This window comes from Anas platyrhynchos, chromosome 12 (assembly GCF_047663525.1).
Source record: "Anas platyrhynchos isolate ZD024472 breed Pekin duck chromosome 12, IASCAAS_PekinDuck_T2T, whole genome shotgun sequence".
In the NCBI taxonomy this organism is placed as follows: Eukaryota; Metazoa; Chordata; class Aves; order Anseriformes; family Anatidae; genus Anas; species Anas platyrhynchos.
Window position 1 is genome coordinate 604,509 of NC_092598.1, and position 15,478 is coordinate 619,986.

General features: G+C 49.2%; 1 protein-coding gene across 7 annotated transcripts in view; it reads right to left on the reverse strand.

Moving 5' to 3' along the window:
- The window catches only part of ZFHX3 (zinc finger homeobox 3), a 166,019-nt gene that overhangs the window by 124,680 nt on the left and 25,861 nt on the right, over positions 1-15,478 (reverse strand). The window contains exons 1-2 of one of the 7 annotated variants that reach the window (XM_038185566.2): positions 13,021-13,184; positions 3,750-4,358 (exon numbers count right to left, since the gene is read on the reverse strand). The exons of 4 other annotated variants lie outside the window; for them this stretch is intronic. The gene's annotated coding sequence lies outside the window, so the exon portion shown is untranslated. Of the gene's footprint in view, positions 1-1,796; positions 1,879-3,749; positions 4,359-13,020; positions 13,185-15,478 lie in introns of those variants that run through there. 2 more of the 7 variants (XM_038185563.2, XM_038185567.2) reach the window with 2 other exon arrangements.

Here is a 15,478-nt window from a genome sequence, read left to right on the forward strand (position 1 = left end):
AGTATGGACAAGGCTCTGACAGCTTCATTTAGGTATTAACCCGAAGGACCATATGCTACGGGCTGCACGCGGGACTTGGTGCAGAACCCCACTATTCTGTTCAGCTGCTTTCAGCCAAGCTGGGTCACTTTCTCTAAGTAAGCCGAGTCTGTATTTGCTAAATAAACGTCATGCCAGTCAAGGCAGTCTTACTACGGACTGGCCTCAACCTGTATCACACCCCCGATGGTGCTTCTGGACAACGTTCTAGCCCTTCCTTCCTCCTCCTCACATCTCCCACCACCACCGGGATGACCTCCCTGCTCCCTAGCACCTCCCTGCCCCAGGCCCCCTGTTCCCTGGTGCCTCTCCCCAGCCCTTCCCTCCCCACTCCCCTCTTTGTAAAGGCTGCCACAAGCACAGCCAGAGAAGGATACACGAACTGCGGAAAGCCACGTTCTTCAGCATGAAAACCAGAACATCATCCAACCCTCCCACCCTTCCATTGCTAACGCACCCTTTTGTCTAGGCTGGTCTTTCCCATGCACATCTGTATCCTAAGGAACTGGTGAGGAAGGTATTTTACTCCTCCAGCTTGCTTGCAGAGCAGGCAAAAGGTTAATGGTGGAATTGACAATGTGATCAAACTGGCACTTCAATGAGCAAACAGGTCACAGCACACAGACACTGCTTTAGAGACTGGAGACCTGGCCAAGAGCTTCTAAAATCTGTCCCCGTTCACCCCCAAGCACTGTTGGTAGGCCACAGAACCTCACAAAACTCATCACAGAGGTCTCAGGGGGCTGAGGCTGCTCTTTCTTATCAGCAATCCTGAAGATAAGCAGGACCAAAACAATCTTTTATAATTAGAGTCTAACGAACTGGAGTAGATATCCCTCCCCATCATTTCTATAAGGGCCAGCCACTACTATTCCCTTTCCCCCCAGGGCCAGAAGGAGCCAAAGAGTCGACTTGCAGCCAGCACCAAGCACCAGTGTGTCAGGCTCCCCAGGACAAGGCATTCTTTGTTTTTCTTCGGAAATCCACTATCATTTACAGCCAACCCCAGCTTCACACCAGCCCACAGCTGCAAGCCTTCTGAGAGCTGACTTCTCCATCTGAAGTACTAACACGCAGCTCAACTCTACACGTAATGCGTCTTGTTTTATCGACACTTCGCCAGAGTGAGCAAACATCCCCCCTTCACACAGCATTTGGCAAATGGCAAGGCATGGCACGACCCACAGAGCCAGAGCCCGGCAGGTCCGCCCCGGGAAACGTGCTGAGCACCACTGACCGTATTCACCAAGACATGGCAGAAGCACTTCCCCGAAGGCTTGCTTGGATTTTTATTTCCTCTGTTCTAGAACAATATTCTGTAAGACAGTTCTTGTTTTGTGAACAACTTTGTTCTGCTGCTCCGTGCAATCAGAGGAATTAGGGGACACTAACAACGGACGGAGCATCTGCACAGCTGAAAGGCAAGGAGGGACAAGTAACAAGTGTGTCTCCTGTCACCTACTGAAAGCTCCACAAAAGATACCAACTTTCACACCCTTTCTGGCAGTGAGAAAAGGCTGTCCTGCAGCACACGAGGACAAGCCAGATGACAGTCCTGAAGGTGACTACAGAACTGCAGCCCTTCCCTCAGGCACCCACCATCTCCCTCTACAGCCGGGGAAGGTCACCATATCCTCAAAAACCAGGCAACGGGGGAAACAGACCTATTTTCTAAAGACAAAACAAAAAACTAACAGCAGTCAAAAAGGGACAATAAAATTCCATGTAGTCTTCTCTACCTCCTGCCTTGTTAATACCTCTGTGCTCAGGATTCGGGACTGTGAGGTGCTCGGCTGACTGCTTCAGAGGAGCCAGGGACAGCAGAGGGGTGTCCCAGCACCACTTACTTCTCTTGAAAACATCTGTTTTCATTATCACTATTGCTTTTAATTAGCGCTTTACAGCAGCCTTAAGCCCTCACAGCTGGAGGAAAGTTCTGCTCCTAAATGAACAATTAAAAGGTGCACTAGGGGAATTTCTTTCTCATCTTCAGAAATGCCTTTCTCAGCAGAGCTAAAAGGCAAGTCACCCGGTTAAACGAACCTCCCTTGAAGGGGGATCTCGAGGCCGTGCTCAAAGCCTGCGGGTCACCCTGGGATTCCCACCGTCTGAGCAGGCTGCTGAAGTCGGGAACTCGAAACCCTGAACTTCAGCATTGCTAATGAAGGGGTCTTAACGCTGCTGCCCTGCATCACTCGCTGAGTGGCCTCCTCTTCCTCACCTGGTCACAGTAATTGCCCTGAGGAAGTCAAAGATTTTAATGCCCATCTCACCTGTGGAAGGCCCCTGTCAATTTAATTTACTCAGAGTTCAGGCCAAGTACAAACTGTAATGACAGAGCCCTATTAAATGCATAAGAAAATAGGTCCATATGAAGCACAGTTACCAGAAACGTGGTCTCCAGATCAAGTGTTTCTTTGTGAAACCAGAAATGAGAACATCCACAAAAAGCCCCAACAGGCTGCCTTGGCCATTTTTAAGAAAGCAAAAGGATGGAGAAGGTGAAGGAAGGCATCAGAAGGACACCACAGCAAAGGGCTGTCCTAGGGGCACCACGATGTCCCCATCCCCAGCATTCATACACAACAGGGTATCGAGATGAGCTGTGAGGAAAGCATAAAGAGATCAAGCTTTAGTTAGAAACAAGCCATGAAGGGCCAACATTTTTCAATCAACGTTGATGAAAATAAGGGTTTGGCCATACCTAATATCCTGCTCTCCTGTTCAGTCGGGACTGGTATTGCAACACCACACTGTCCTAAAACACACGAGCCTTGGGCACTCTTTTAAGAACCTTCACCTGAACTCCGCTCCCATGCCAGGAGGGCAGAATAAAAAAATATCCAAAATATGAAGAAATAATAAAAGGTGACAAAGATGCTTCTCCCTTATCTTCTGCAAATCCAGTCCCTGTCTCAGATTACAGGACTGAAATTTTACAGGACTTCACGTACACAATAAAGTCCAAAGGTCTAACGCATGTAAAGTGAACAGGTAAAGAACTAACGAAGTTACCAAAACAATGAACAGCTTTCATTTTGCTATTACAATTGTACTGAACGCTGAATCTAAGAGGTACGTTTTGTTCCTTCCCTCAGATTCCGTGTGTCTTGGTAAGCTCCACTGAAGCAAAAGCTACCCAACACCACTACGTTTATGGCAATTTAGCTTTGTATTTGGGATACAAGACATCCATTAGGCAGGGTATTCCAGACCCATATTGACAATCCTACACTTTACAGAATGAGAAGGTTTTAAACGCCGGCGTAATCATTTCCACTCAAATCTGTAATGCTGCTCCCCTTTGCATTTTCTTCCTTGCACTCTTCTCTCCTCCCCTCTTCACGATTCTTTTCTGCGTACTAAGTTAATTTCTGTGTCAGTGAAATTCTCTGATAGATGGTGAAAAGAAACTTTACTTATTTAAACTTTGTTTCCACCTCCTGTTTTGGAAAGCTTACTTAGCCTGCACCGGAGGGATATTATCTGTTTGCAGCCTGCAGTAAAGGACAAGAGAGAGCACAAGAAATTCTGCGGGCTTGTTTTGAAACCAGAAGCACACGGGAGCCAGAGGCAGACTCAGCAGGAAGCCCATCGCGCACCCCTCAGCACCGCACCAGGTCTCACACGTCCTGCACCACCCCACCCCGGGTGAGTACCAGCTCCAAGCCTCCTGCCCTCCCTCCCCAGGCGTGCCGTGGGCCACCTACTCTCGAGAGCATCGTTTCTTTCCATCCAGCACTGGCAATCCGGTAAGAATATGCACACTGCTGTTTTCATTGCCTGAAACTGCTGAAGGCTCGGATGCCGCAGAGCTTGACACCAGCTGCTCCATCCTGCTCTTCCAAAGCTCCTGCGTGCCGGCAGCTAAACACGTCTCAGTCCTGCCAAACACGGGTGTACTTCCACGCTACCCCACTGCCGCCAGCTGCAGAGCCACGGGGAGCCCAGCGAGTGCTCAAGTGCGAGGATCCCCCTGTGACCCACTCCGACCCCCTGCCTTGTGCTCAGGGACTCCCTGGCTTTCCACAGGCTGCGTTTCCAACACCTCTCCCTGGAGAAGTGAATGCTTCCAGTGTCCAACGAGCCCAGATACCGATCAGACCACAATGCATCAAGGGGGAAAAAAGGAAACACAAAACAATTAATTCTTGGCTTCTTGTTTTAGCTCCAGGGAAGGGAAGGTGCACGGCAGAGCGCGAGGAGACTGAAACACGCGGAGGCTGGGACGTGCTCCAAGAGCCCCAAGGCGACAGCGCTGGCTCCCAAACCTGGGAACGCAGGGCTCCTCTCCAGCAGGTGAGGGCTCAGTCAGGCTCCTGGGGGAGAAGGAACAAAAAACTTTTTAGGCAGCGTTTCCTTTGACTTTTCTGTGCCCAGGCCAAATGGCAACAAGCCCCTTACAGAGAGGATGAAGTTCGCTATAAAATAAATCCAGCCTCTGCTACTGAGCTTGAACGCAGCCTCCTCCACACCTCCCTTCCAGGAGGGCAATGCTTTCTGCGTGAGACAACTTTAAAAAAAGAGCCTCACGACTGCATGGTTTTATTCTATTTTTGGTGGGTTTTGTCATTCATCCAGATGATTTTTTTCCCCTCTGATAAGATTAAAACCTGGTCTGTGCGCACCGAGACCTACCTACACCATGTGCTGCCAGGGTCAGAAACACCACTGCGGCAGCTGGAGCACAGCACAGGTGTTCGCCCAAGATGATACTAAAAGGCTGGCCTGCCTTTTGAATTAAATCCTGGCAGTGAATCTACAGGCTCACTGTCCAGTACAGAAACGTCTCAGTGATCTCACAGACTTCGAACACTGAAAACACTTAAATCACTGCTTTTACTGCAACAAAAATTCCTTGTATGATGAACATTTTAAGGATGAAGCACTCAGCAGCTTTCTAGGAGGCTTCAGGGGAAGACGCGCATCTGCAGCAGCCATACCTTAGCAGGAGCGATGGGAGGAAAAGCTTAAGAAAACAAAAATAAGGAAAACAAGTAAAGGGATGCGCACTATGCTTGCCCCTGCAGGAAGTGAACTGCTTGTCACAGAGGAAAACTCCCAAACACGTGTGGTGGAGCAGACAGTGGATTACCTGGGCTCCCCTGTAAAACCAGTCCCAGTGATGGAAACCCCTCCATGGGATCTACAAAGGACCCAGACCAGCACAGTTTAGACTAAAGCCAGAACTCCCCAACACAGCATGTAGCCACCTAAGGAAATCCACGCAGCACAGCACGCAGAGATGTTTCTGGTTAACGACAAAGTCAACTGTGAACTGGAATAGAAGTGAAGTGTCAACAAAGTACAAATAATTTATTCCTTGAGAAATTCTTTAAAGCGTGAGAAAAAATAAGAAAAACTGCAGATAAAAAAAACAGGTGGGAAGGAAAAAACCTGTTCAACAACTGAACTAATCTATACACTGATATAAACAAAGGAAGGAGGTGGAAGAGAATGACCCGAGAAATCCCCCACTTCTACATCAATCTGAACAGGAGGCTTAAAATCCAGTCTCCGTTTCTAAAGATAGCTTTTTTCTCTCTTTGTCAAGGTTCAAAATAGAGAGAACAATGAAACTCTTGCATAAATCATACTCAACCGCTAGCTGTGTCACTATGCTGCAGGGATAATGCCAGATCACTGTATACGCACAGTGACCATGAGCAACACTTCTGAAGTCGGCAGAAGTCAGACAGGTCACCTTCACTGAAAGAAAAAATCCCAGCCATAAAATAGTCTGGAACACCGTGCACCTTTTCAAGACTTGTAACTTCATTATTACAAGTCAATGAAGATGCATTTGCTTTCCAACAGCCTCCCCAAGAAAACTGAGGGCACTCTGGTCCACTTTAACCACACGGTGCCCAAGCTGAGAGCAGCATTAACCTGTTGTGAGAATTTGCACGCTTGATTTTATTTCCTCAACCTCAAAATTCCAGGGCTCTGCCATTAATATTTTGACACACTTGCTCCAGGCCAGACATATGCGTCAGCAACAATTACACAAGAAAACTCTCAATTATCCCTTGAGCCATCAGTACATGAGGGCTAGGAGAGACCGGGCTTCCTCTTAAACCTTTTGTAACAGAACGTGCTGCAGAGCGAAATCCTTCTGCAGGGCTGAGGGCATCTGTCAGCACACAGTGAGAGGAGTGACAAAAAGCACAGCAAGGGGAAGGAGTTTTTGTCCTCCCACCTGGAAGATGGGAGCCAAATTGCTGGGAGGCTCATGGCCAGAACCAGAACGAGCCCCTGCCTCACCCCTTCCCCGGGGCACCTAACCTCACAGCGACGCTGGCCCCTGCCCATCCTCATCTCTGCAGCTCTTGGGGACTGGAAGGTTTTCAGCCACGAACTGAAGCAAGCCTGTTTGAAGGATGACCTGAGGACAGCGATCCACCAGGACAGCTCCTGTGGAACACGCTGCCCTGCAATTCTTTCTCAGGAACACCTCCCAGCTCAGGCACCTTCCTAGGAGAAGCAGGAAGGAAGAACTACTGCCAAACTCACTCATCCCGGAGAAGCCCTGCCCAGCGCTCAAGTCCTGTGGCTGCCCCCCGGAGCCATCCAACAACAGCAAAGCTTGTTTGCCGTCTCTTTACTTCCCCTAGCAGGGTGAATAGTCACAGCACGTGCTCCAGAGCCAAAGCAGACCCGTAACACTGGGACCAAAAGGGCAATACTTCAATGAGAACTTTCAGAGACAGGCAGGAGTCCATGAGTATTTAGCAGTATTTGCTTGATCTTGCAGTCAAGAAGGTCCAAATCCCAAACCTAGGGATTGCTAAGAAGCCCCACCTGGGAAGCTTCATCTAATCACGCAGGACATCTCCTTTGCATGACTTCCTTCTGCTGCTCTCTCCTTGCACTTCTCTCCTCTCTAGCCGCAAGGCAGATGTACCGGCTTCACAAGTCAGACAAAGAAGGAATTAATTTACAAAACAACTGTTTAATTTACAAACTCTCTTCCTCACCACATCTCTTCCCTACCAGGCAGGGCGAATCAGCAGGCATCTTGCCATGTACCTGCAGGTCAGGTTTTAGCTACTTGGGTAAGTGAGGATAAGGAGCAAGCCTTCAGAAAGCAAGGCTAAAGGAATCGTATCACCCAGTCAGCCTCCTGCATAGCAAAGGCTAAATGACCGTGACTCTTCGTCAGTTATTCCCTGAGATGAACAGTTTTGATATACAGACCTGCAGCACCTTCTGACCGTCCGTCTCATCCTGTCCAAACGTCCTTCCCTTTTTCCTCAGTTTGATTCAGGTCCTTCCCTTTCAGTGATACCACGAGCCAAAACATAGCAAGAGTCAGCTGGAGCCCAGCCAGCCGTGCGTTTGATCTTCCTTGAGCTCCAAGGGGACATAAAAACAGCATTCAAGCCTTTGAAACCAGTCCAACCCATGACAGCAGCGTTTGGTGGACCACAGAGCTCATCTCTTGCCACAGATGATGCCAAGACCCTTCCCTGGGCTCTCTGCAATCTGGAAATGCCACTTTGGATCTAGGCACCCACCAATACACCGTCTTTTCAGGCCTCGGGAGAATCTTCTCCTCACCCCCTAACTGTTAAAGGGATGCGATTAAGTTATAAATTTTGTACAAATAAAATTTCCTTAAGTCTGTTAACAAAATTATTTCCTGATGCGGACCAAGAGGCAACAGGCACAAACCGAAACACGGGAAGTCCGGCTGAATAGCAGAAAACACTTTTTTCCTGGGAGGGTGACAGAGCACTGGGGCAGGCTGCCCAGAGAGGCTGTGGAGTCTCCTCTTCTGGAGGTATTCAAAACCCACCTGGATGCCATCCTGTGCAACGTGACTGCAGTGACCCTGCTTGGCAGGGGGGCTGGGCCAGACGTCTCCAGAGCTCCCAACCTCAGCCACTCTGTGATTCTGTGACCCTGTATTACAATAGGTAATACCATGGATAATGCTCCATCCTACTTTAAAATATCTCTGGCAGCAACAGTTGTTGGAAAAACAACACATCACAAAGTGGGAATGGTAAGAAAAATGAAAACTAAGACTGCACAACCACCCCTTTTTCCCCCCCAAGGACTACAGTTACAGAAAAAAAAATCAGCTTGTCAGTATTTTGCATTTGGAGATGCTCAGTATCCATAAAATACATGCGAACTGAGACCATTGGGGATCCTTGACTAGCCAGTTATTTGGGTAAAGAAGCACACCTTTCTCTTCCCTCTGCTCATCCCATGCACAGCATCTTCCACCACTCCCACCAGGGCTGGAGGAAGTTCCCCGATTTTGCACAGACAGAAATAACAAGAACCACCTGAAGACCTCTGCCACCCGTCGAACAGTTTCTCTTCACAGCAGGTACACGAGATGCCAAGTTAGATGCTCTGACAGCTGAGCTGCAGACCAGGTCCCTTTGCTAAAGGAGGGAGATGATCTCAGCTGCAGCCACTGCCCTGAGCTCGAGCTGTGAGATGCACGAGGCCTTTGCAGGCAGTCTGAGCACAGCCCAGAAGCTGATGTGATGGCTCTGAAATCCCCAGAGGGCCAAAGACGTAAGGGAATTTCCTGGGTGTCATCATACAGCAACAGTAATTGCAAGAAATTGCATTTCTCACCCTCTGGCCTTCTTTTGAAGCTACTCACCAGTGCACTGAAGGAACAACCAAAAATCAGAATCCAAGGGTCTCCTGGGTCTCACCTTTGTGTCTTCAGGCAGGGAAAATTTGGGGCTAACTGTACTAGTCATAAAATCAGACCAGCTTTCTGGTAGCAGCCTGAATCAAAGACAACCCTTGGGCCAGTCCTGAGCCTAAGATCCTCTGACGAGGAAGAAGCTGATGTATTGTGGGCTGTGAAATCACTGGCACCGGGGTCCAGGGCGACAGTGATTGATTTCCTTTTTGGTCATAAGCTGCAACTGCCAGAATGACCAGTCAAAACCACAACTCGGTCTCTGTACCGAGCACTGCTGGTGTCAAGATGCCATACAAGCCAGAAGCTGGCATGGGTACACAGCAACCAGCTTGAAAAGATCGAGGAGGCCTAGAGCACAAGGAAGCTGCTGAAGATCCACCTCTGAAAGATGCAAGGCACAGCTCTGTGACATGGGGTAGGTGCTGAACGTGCCTAAAGAAATTATTGGGGTAAGACTATTGTCCTGGCCACCTGCTGCTTTTAACTTGCTCCTTCAGCAGCAGGTTTGGGAGACCCCTCCAGAGGACGTTGGCTTTACCAGGATTTGTGTTATTTCACGTTTTAAATAAGATAGGTGATTACAATTAAGTTTCAATATTACACTTACGTATTTAATGCTTACTGTCTTACTCAGAGGAAAGTAGGGAGAAAAGTGAAATTTCACTTTCACTTTTAAGCTCACAGTGCTGGTTACAGCCTCTTGCCAGCGGAACCTCAAGGTCTGCTGCAGCACCAAGCCTCTTGAGAGCCCCCAGGATCAGCACAAAAAATGTGACCTTGGTGCTAAACTGGCCAGTATTGCTCCGAATTGTCTCCTCTGGAACTCTATGGTAGCAGCATTTGAAGATTTAGGGATCTTGCACGAAGATCTAGGGACAAATATGCACAAACCCTGTGAACTGCTAACAGCATCCTTCCAGGCACGGTGAGGTGCATCCGCAGGAGCACCCACACAGCCTGGAGCTCAGGAGGGAAGGGCTGGGTCCTCACCCTTCCTGACCCCCAGCTCATTGCAGCCAACCAAAGAAACACTGAGTCCGGAGCAGCTCCACCACGCGATGGCCATTCCTCTGCTAGGCCTGTCCGCAGGCAGCACAGGAGACTGAACTCTTCCCCCCGCCTTTTAGGGCTGTGTCCAGCCTAAGCGAGTGACTCCGACAGGTCCACAACAGTCAGATGGCAGTAACTCCCAACACACAGTGAACACCTCCCAACAACTGTCCCCAAAATATTGACAGATCATGAGCCAAAAAAAACCCTAACACATAGCAGAGGTCCAAGATTACCCCACGTTTCTTCAGGAAGGCTGAACTCACAGAGGAGAGCAGCAGCACCTCTCAGGGACACGGGCACGTCGCCTTCAATTCCAGTAACCACACAGCAGGGTTATTCATCAGATTCCCAGCTAACCAACATGATTCATGCTTCCCTCAAATCCAGCAACTTACCTAAGCCTCAAAACACGCCTGCCACAAAATTAAGGAACTTGTGTGGCTCCTTTCGCTCCAGAGACAGACCTTCTGCTGTTCAGGAGGTGGGGAGGTACAAAGGAACCGTCCCCAAAGCAGCGGCACCCAGCACCGGGGAGCTACAGCTGAGACAACCGAAAACAACCTCAGAATCAAGCCAAAAAAATCACTCCACATTCACTGCCCTCACAGCAAGGCCTGTGGGGAAAAATGTATTTTTTTTTTTCGTGACTGCGAGAGGGAGGAAAGATGTTCCTCCCCATCAGGTGACTTAATAATGAAAGCTTGCTATTTAGAAACGGAGGTATTAAACAGAACACATTACACCACAGACTGCACATCTTCAGCCGATTCTCCAAGCAACAGCAAAGCTCACATCCAGATCCTATGGCAAAAGCAGACTGTGGTATGGGATTTACCACGGACTCGAAGGAACGCCTGGGCCTTGTTGTAGCTTGCTGGGAGAGAACGGGCTGCAAAGCTCAGGATGGGCTGCAAAGCTTACACCAAAGGAACGAGGAACTACTGCTGAACTAACTATGTGTTCGCATTCCTTGGGCTCTTGAGTTCCCAATGACTGTTCTCCTGTTCTTCAGCAGATTCCAGAAATTCAGTGGTACTGGAACATTAACACAGAGAAAAACCCCGAACTTGCATCTAAGTTCTTTCCTAGCGTATGCCTCAGGGTAACAGCAGCACACGGAAATGCTCTCCTCCTGCTAGGTAAGAACACGTCAGCTCATTTCACCCAGCACCTTAGCAGAGTGTGCTAAGAAATGAACTCCTTTAGGAACTGAATCCAGGTACACCTGGGGAACTCAACTGGAGAAGAGGGGGACAAACTAAAATTTAAGATATAAAACTACATCTAGAGAGGACAACAAGATGATTTAAAGAAAATCCTGCCCGGGGTGGAAGTTATTTGGAATGGTCTTGGGAATCATCTTTCTAACCAACTTCACTGATGGCCTTGCTGCAACAGCCAGCAGAGTGATATTTGTTGATCAAATTAAATTGGGAAGCACAACCAATGCAGTGGAAGACCAAAATATTACACAAGAAATTATGATTTGAGGATCAGAATATCAGGAAAGGAACTAAACACAACAGTGTAATGGGAAAAAAATGAATTTCTGCAATAAATTCAGGGTTTACCAATAAGGAATTATAAAGGAGGAGACAGACTTGTGCCAGGCAGGACGGAAGAATTAAACAATGCAATGCAGCTGTGAAAATGGCAAGGTCTGATCTGAGTCTGCTCTTTGGGGTGCTCCTAAAGGAAAGGGAGCAACAGATGGCATCCTAAGGGCACTGCAAACGTCAGCTGGAACTGCATGTACAAGTGTGGCCACATCACAGAAAAAACAACTTAGGCCTCAGCAGACGCAGAAGCAGCGAGCAGTGGCCACGGGGACGGATGTTCGCAGGATGACCGCGGCGCAGGACAGCACAAACCCACGGGGTCTGAACCGTCCCGGCTGGAAGGCGGCGTGTGCGTGCACGTGTGCATGGGAACGTGAGCAGCAGCAAGGCGGCCGAGCTCAGGAACTCTTCCAATGGAAGCAGCAGGGCTGCAAACCACGTCCGAGCGAGGAAGTTGTTACATCAATATTTAGAAAGAAACGCCTGCACCAGCAGCAGAAGGGAGACAGTCTTAATGACCCAGCATTAATGTTTCCAACAAGAGGTAACTCAGGCAACCTAAATATACATAAGATCTGTTCTGGCAGATTTACATTTCCACTCTAGATACCTTTTAGTAAACACTGACTGAGCAGCTTTCAGCCTTAGACACTTCTGCTCAAGAAAATTACTAGGTTCCTGCGGACACAGCCAGACGGGGCTCAGAGCTGCACTGCAGAGGCATCCTGAAGAAGCACGCAGCGAGGAGACTGCTACAACCAGCGGCATGTATGAGCCCCGTTACACTGTGCCTACAGCAGTCCTGTTGTCCTGTATATTTAACAAGTAAATATTTCTCTGTTTCCTTTAAGTTGAGCTTCTGGGAGACATCAGGCCAGCAGTCATCGTGCAAGCCTCAGGCCAGGCTAACGCAAGTGCAATAACAGTTTATTGGTTTATAAGTTAACTTTCCTACTTTCCCCTGTTTATTTCTTTTGCTGGAAGATAAGTCAACAGGCCAAAGTGATTGTGTCGTTTATTATGCAATTGTTTGTCAGTTAATATTTGTGTTCCAGTGAGGCAAGGACCAGATAACTGATGCCTCAGCAGCTCTGCAGGCCCGCAGAGGTACGGCCACGCAGGTCACGAAGCGGCTGTGACCCCCTCAAAAACCTTCCAGCCTGCACCCGGGTGACTGCCCCGACCCCTGCACGCATTCACACTGCTCCTGCCGGGTACCTGCCACCACTTACGTTCCTACACCTACAGGACAGCACGCACATGCAGACAGGCTTTCTAAACTTAACTCTGCTTCTCCTTGTTCCAGCCTCTCCTGCTATAACGTGAGAATAATGGTGACAATCTCTTCTGGCAGCGAGCTGAACTGAAAGGATTAATCTGTTACATTGCTGTAAAATACTTCGGTAATTAAGAGGAGCAACTGCTGAACAAGATTAGCAACAGACTAAAACAAAACATAATAAGCAATGGGGACCTCTGCTAAAGCAGGCACCGCGGTGTTAACCTGCCAGCCTGGCCATCAGCATCCCAAAGCATGCTCCTGTTCCCTCACCCTCTCCACCGATGTTCAAAAGGCATCCGATGTTATTTCTTTTACATTCTGCACTCCCCTCCACCACATGCCACTGCTGCTCTTCCGTACGTGTCACCAAATCCATTTTTGTGTTGCTTTTTGCTGGACACCTCACTTACTCAAGTTCATGAAGGAAGCCAGCCCTGCTGAAAGGCTTTGCTGACGCTGAGCAGACAGGTCCCCGGGGCTCCCCAGCTCGGCTCCCCAGCCGCGTTGTCTCCTAGCTCTGCTTACAGCCATCAGACACGGCAGCAAGTCTCCGGCACAGGCGCTGCTGCGGCTCAGGACCGCGCATGGGAACACGTGCCTCGGGACGAGGGTCAGGCTGGGGGGGGGGGAGAGGGGAACAGGCACACTGCGTCTGGGGCTGGCTGGCAGGGGAGATGCGTTCAGAGAAGACAGCAGGTCAATACCTGACTGGCAGCCAAGGACGCGACATGATTTACCACGTGCTGGGACCACAGGCAGCCCGCGCTGCCGCAGGAGGAAACACGCACAGCGCAGACACAGGGCAACCTGGAAAACCCTACCTAGTGGCGTTCCCCATCTCAGCCCTGTCCTCGGCAGAAGTTTAAAGGAAGGGACACAGTCACCTTGTGTCCCCCTGCGTCCCAGCAGGCTGCCGCCAATCCCTGTCCTCGGAGGGGGCTGTGTGACAGCCACGCGGCGGCTGCTTTGCGCTTGTAACTCCGCGAGCCTTTGGGAACAGCTTGTGCCACACCAGCAGCAGAGGTGCCCTCCTGCACGGCGTGCTGCAAGCAGCTGCTGCCCCGGCTCCCGGAGCACTCTGGTTCCTCTCCACCCTGCCAGCCAAGGCAGCTGTGTGCACAGCCACGGCCGCTGCAAGCACAGAGCAACGAATATATTTAAAACATGACCTGCTAGATGACCTAAATTTTACTTCTGCAAAATGTAAATTGTAGCTCCAAGTGTCTTCCTCAGGCATCACATTTGCTTTGATTCTTTTTATATTTAGGACACAGGTTTCCTACCCAGTTGGTAGTTCGGGCAAACAAATGAAATGCGCAGGGAATTGCACCAAAGAGCAACACCACAGCTAATGGGAAGGTTTAGTTTTCTTTTTTTTTTTTTTGGGGGGGTGGGAAGGGGGAGCACTGTTTAGAACTGCGTGCCAGGTAACACATTAAGACAGCAAGAGCCACAATTGGAAAACTGAGAGAGATTCATTGCCCCACTGCATTAGTGGCTGAGAGAGCTATCCACTTACATCTTTAAGTCCTCAAAAACCAGGATCCCTGCAGAACTGCAACACCAGGACCTGATGTCCCACAGCAGAATACACCATCAGGTAACAAAGCCAAGATACAGACTCCCCATTTTCTCTGTCCCCTTTCTAGCTGTCTTGTATCATCATTCTAGTTTTGTTTCCATCCTGTCCTTACTCCTCCAGGTGTTATTCTCCATTTTAGGGAGCTGACTCTTCAGAGAAATATCCTGGAAGTTGTTTTTCTCAAAAGTATTTGGCAGCAAATGATCCTAAGTGTTTCTTACAAGGTACGTATGGATGCAAGAAAAACCATCAGAGCTTGTCTGCACTAGTCCCAGGAAAACAGAGCAGCAGAACAGGAGGAATCCATCTGTTCTGACCCAAAGGTCTTGGATGCTTCAAGTTGTCAGGCTTTGAGATGGAAGGGCCAGGACACCCATTCCCCCTTCAGCACTCCCCTTTTTCACGGAATACATGCATGAAAATGAAATGTATTTGCATGAAGTTAATCCCATCTCCTTTCCAGCGTAAAAGTTCCCCTTCACCCCATAGGAAGTTGGTCTACACCCGCCGGTCACAGCAGAACAAGGCACACGAGAAGGGGGCATGAACTGGTCCTCTGCTGTCCCCCGCGGGTGGGTGTGCTTGGAAAAGCATCAGCTCTGCTCATTCCCTCACACCTGCATCTCTGAAGTCAAGGCAAGGAGCAGGTGTTAAGGAGAGCCCAACAGTGGTTTAGCAGGAGCTGCACCTCTGGGAATGGATTCGATGTCAAGTGTCAGCAAGTAAATTGCTATTGGCTTCTCAATAAGCAGCAGTAGTGAGCTAAGTGTTTCCCTGTGTTGTGCAGGCTCTCTCCGACTCAATACAGCAGTATTGACAGCACAATCACAGGGTAATCCAGGCTCCACTAATATCTCAGCACTTCCTCATTGAAAATACACTTTCCACTTGGACATCAGCCCATTAGTGCAGGCTCGAATCATAAGCATCTCCTCCGACCCGCCAGGACGCGGAACGGCACAGCCCCCAGCTGCTCCCTGAAGCACAGTCGCAAGAACCACAGAAAAGGGGCTCTTTTTCCAATAAGAAGTCACCAGTGCAAAAAAAGGATGAAAGGTAATCAAAAAGTCTTTATAACTCAAATCTCTGTAGCTTCTGGAAAAAAAAAAAAAAAAAGGAAAGGCATTTCCTTGCCGGACAACAGAAGCTCATTCAGGGAATTAACTCTTCTCTTGCCCCTTACCCTCCATCTGTCAGCCTTTCCTCCTATCTTATCTCTGAACTCAGACCATGGATTCCTCCAGGCAGGAGCCTCTCCTCTCATTCACTGCAAACCAGAAGCCTGC